The sequence below is a fragment of the Myodes glareolus genome, chromosome 6 (genome assembly GCF_982192425.1).
Source record: "Myodes glareolus chromosome 6, mMyoGla1.1, whole genome shotgun sequence".
NCBI classification, from domain to species: Eukaryota; Metazoa; Chordata; class Mammalia; order Rodentia; family Cricetidae; genus Myodes; species Myodes glareolus.
In genome coordinates, this window is record NC_142031.1 from 114,887,146 (window position 1) to 114,891,824 (window position 4,679).

Below are 4,679 nucleotides of genomic sequence, written 5' to 3' on the forward strand. Positions count from 1 at the left end.
GGCTGTCCTCCCACCTGCTCTGGATGGCTGATGACACACACACTGACCCAGAGTCTTTCTCAGTCTTCAGAGATGTGTCTCATCACCGTTCGGCCTTCAAGGGTAAGAATGGAGTAAGAAGATCCTGACTGTATTTTCCTGGGACATTTGTGGAAAGCAATTTTAAAAACTATATCAGACTATTTGATTTCTAACAAATGTTTTGCTAATTAAACATTCTAAGTGCAGGTGGACAGCAAAAATATACTATGTACGGAATTAGCATAACTTTAGAATCTTGTTATAATGTGATTCTACTCAGAATGGCTTCAGTTATGAAATCGCTCCTAGTCTTCACAAAGGCTCTTGAGTCATCTAAGAATGGGCGATGGTGTTCTTTGGATTCAGAGGCTGAACCAGTGAGATGGCCCGGTGGGCAAAGACACCAGCTGTCGCACCAGAAGACCTGAGCTTGGTCTCCCACATCGCAGAAGAAGAGAACTGACTCCCACAAGTTGTCCTCTGACTTCCACAGGTGTTATGGTACCCTGAACCATGGGCCAGAATCAACCCTTTGCCTCTTAGGTTCTGTTTGTCATAGGACTTTGATCACAGCAATGGGAAAAGAATCCAGAACAGCCCTCAGCAGAGTGACACCCACGTACCCGTCTGCCCCTTCTTCCCTCCTGCCAGTCATTGGCGAACACTGATCTACTTCCTATCTCTGTGACTTACCTATTCTAGACATTTCATAAGAATGGAATCCTAATGCATATTTTTTTGCCATAGCAAGTATCAGAATTTCCTTTTAATGACTAATACTGCCACATGGACAAACCCCGTTGGTTATTCATGCACGTGCTGATGGATATGAGTGTCACCTCCACCTTTTGGCTTTCGTGGATAATGGCACAAGCACGTGCGTGCGCACACACACACACACACACACACACACACACACACACACACTCACACTCACGCATTTACAGATATTCATTTCCAATTCTTCGTAGAATCTATACTGAGAAGGGAATTGCATGCACACATTAAAATGATATGCTTAGTTTTTTGGGAAGTTCCCAAATTATTTTCCAGAGAAGATGCATGTTTTGGTGCCCACAGAGGCCAGAAGAGGGCACAGGATTCCCTGGAACTTGAGTTAAGGACAGCTATGCTGTCATGTGGATTCTGGAAACCAAACCTAGGTTATCTGCAAGAGCCTGAGACTGCTAAGCCAGCTCCCCAGCCCAAGTCTCCACATTTTCTGAGTCAGCATCCCTTTACTAAACCTGAGTTTATGACCTCGTCTAGGCAGATTGGCTGTGATCTCTGGGGCCACCTTTCTCTGCTCCTTTGTACTGGGCTAACCCTCAGATTCTCACTGGGCTTTTACATTGGTACTGAGGATCCAAGTCCAGGTCCTCAAGCTTGCAGGGCAAGCTCTTTACCACAGAGCCATCTCCCCAGGTTTGTTTCCCAATTTAAAAAAAAAATGGCCACCCCAGTGACTACAAAATGGTGTCACAGTCTGCTTTCAGTTTCCATTTTCTTAAGATGTTGCGCGTCTTTTTTTTTTTCTTTCAGGGCTTTGAGCATCTGTGCACTTTCTGAATGCGAGCTCTCCACAGAGGGTGTACAGTCAGCTAAGCATTTTAACAAACATTTCCAGGATTCAAGGGATTTAATGAAGCCTTCATAATATGATTTTTCTGCCATAACCTGCAAGTAGATAGGATAAGGATGGAAGGGGAGGTTTGGGAATAAAAGAACAAATCCCAGGGTTCTTCTGCTCTATTGTGTTTGCTTATCTCTGCCCTGGCAGACGGCTTTGAAAACTGTGTTCTGTGCTGGGCATGAAACTCTGGATTTTCTAAAGTTCAAGCACCCTTTTTCTGACTCCTTGAAACTTTGCTTCTGTATTGGTCACATACTTGGGACAGACCTGACACTGTGTAGAGTGATGAGTCTTGGCTCCTGGGTCACCTAAGCTATTACATCCATAGGCAAATTTCTGAGTTGAGTTAAGGACAGCATCCTGATGTGCCCACGTGCCTCCCCGTGTTAAGCTTCTATGCTCTTTAGATCTTCTAGAGCCCTCAGTTGGCTGCTTTAGACAAACAGTGAATTTACTGAGGGGCAGAAGGGTGATGTGCTGGTGGGCAAGAGACACAAAATTCAAAGTTGAGTAGCATCTTTATGTTTATGTTCACCTAGGGTGTGGCATGTCTTATTTCGTCTTCCATGGCTCCCTCCTTCTGCACTGATGCTCCTGAAGATCTACAATGTCTGGCAGCTGTGCTTGCTTCTACAATACCTCCCACTCAAGTGCTTAGCTCCAGACTGCACCGACTATCCCATGTGCTTTTTTGAACCTGCCTCAACCTTGCTCATGAAGTATGACAACTATATCTAGGGCCAGCCAGGCAACCAACTTCTTCCTTCTCCCCACAGACTACCTGTTCCTTCTTGTCTTCTGTGTCGTGGTCCTCTTCATTTGACAGAATGGAGCTGGACACTCACAGCCACCTCAGAGGGGCTTCGAGCACTGCCTCTGTTGCATAGGCACATCCCTTGGGGCAGTAGACACTTTTCTTGTTGCTGTGACCGACTAGCTGACAAGAAGAAACTTATGGAAGGAAGGGCTGATTTTTGTTCACAGTTTTCAGGGATACAGTTCTTGATGTTAGGGGGCCAGAGACAGCTGATCCCATTGCACCCACAGTAAGGAAGCTGTGAGTGAACAGAAAGGGAGACTCCAGGCCCAGCCCCCATGTCCACTTCTCCCAGCAAAGTTCTATCTCCTAAAAGGCTCTAAATCTTTGCAGGCAGTGCCACTAGCTCAGAAACAAGCATTCAGGCACATTAGCCCATAGGGACCTTTCACATCCAGTCCACAATAACTGACCTGCTTCTGGTGGCCTCTGTCATACTATGGCAGCAGCCTGGATTCTGTTAAGCCTTAGCTCTTCCCTAGGTAAAGCGAAATCTCCAGAGACCTCAGGCAGTCTGTTCTTTGCACCTCTGTCCTTGGGCCCTGGGTAGTTCTTGACCACTGAAGACTGTTGTTAAGCCTGGTCTCCAAGAACTCAGGTCCCGAGGAAGGAAAGCAAGCCCAGACATCGTGTCCCTCCTGTGTACAGCATTTGTAAGCAACGAAGAGAGTCGGTGAGCTGGATTTCAGAGGAGGCCTGAATCTCCCTGACACTCTGGGTGACTTCCTGCCTGATAAGTGGAGACTTCACTGAGGTTCAGGCTCCATCCTCCAGGGCTTGAAAGAACCCAGGCAGGCAGGACTTCTGTTGTGAGACTAGCATGTATTTAAGCTGATAGCTTTTCCATTTGGGATTTTATGGAGATACTTCTTCCTTCCTCTCTCTGTGGCAGCTTTGACCTTGTAGCAAGCCCAAGGAAATCAAGAGAAAGACTCTAAGCACCCTGTCCAGGGCATAATGGACACCTACAGCAGCTAGTGCTAATGTTGGTCATCAGACGGCAGGGCAGGATCCTCTTCCCTTCCCTTCTCTTCTCTTCTCTTCTCTTCTCTTCTCTTCTCTTCTCTTCTCTTCTCTTCTCTTCTCTTCTCTTCTTTTCTCTTCTCTTCTCTTCTGTCCTCTCCTCTCCTCTTTTCTCTCTCTCCTCTTCCCCCCATTCCCTCTCTCTCCTCTCCTCCTCCCTCTCTCCTCTCCTCTCCCCCCTCCTCTTCCTCTCTCTCTCTCTCTCTCTCTCTCTCTCTCTCTCTCTCTCTCTCTCTCTTCTCTTCCTCTTCTGCCTTGGATCATAAACCACTGGCTCATGCAGACTCACCTGCCCCGCCATGGCTTTGTCTACGTGCGTAGATGCAGCTGTGCTTTACAACACGAGCCGTGCTGTTTTTATAGCTTAGCATTCAGGACCACAGGCAGGAGATTATTTCCCAACATGGTCAGGAACTGCACTCCAGCAGGCTTGGATTATACATTCCACAGCTGTTCTTGGCTTCCAGACGTCTGCAGCTGCTTCTGTGAGCACCGTGAGGATGCCGGTGAGCATGTGCCGGTGCAGGTGCCAAGGCTGCATGTAGAGAACAAGGCTATGCGTCACAGTGTTCGTAGGATTTCAGCCCCTGGAAACACATTAGGAAGCCCCACAGCATATGGCTGGCGAGACTGTTACAGTTACCAAATGATTTTTGATCGTACATGTGTGGTGCTCAGCCCAGTCAACAGGTTTATAAAGGTTTTACTTTGGTGTTCAGGTTACCAAGAATCTGTTTTCCCAAATAATAACTTTCCTGGTAGTTGCTCTCCTGTAGCTGAGAGAACCAGAACAAGCACTGTGAAGATGGGTGACACATTACTCAGTAGGGCCAGGGCCACTGTTTCTGCATTATGTCAGACAGTGGCCTTTGGACTGAGCTGTCTGTGTGTCTCTATATGAAGAAGGTGTTTATTGACTCCCCTGAAATGAAGTATCAAGGGTGGAGGCCGGATTTCACTTGGAGGCTGGCATCGTCTTCTACCTACTCCTCCATGCCAGTTTTTAGAAGCTCCTCTGGCTTGGGATTTCTTGTGATGAGAGTTTTCCCAGGATCACAGGCTAGCAGTTCTACTGGGCAGGAGTAGATATGCTCTCCTCCTTCAGATTCCTACTTTAGTTTTCATTTGTACCTGATCCATGAATCCACCTCAGGATAGGAGTCGTCTGGCAATGCACTGACTTTG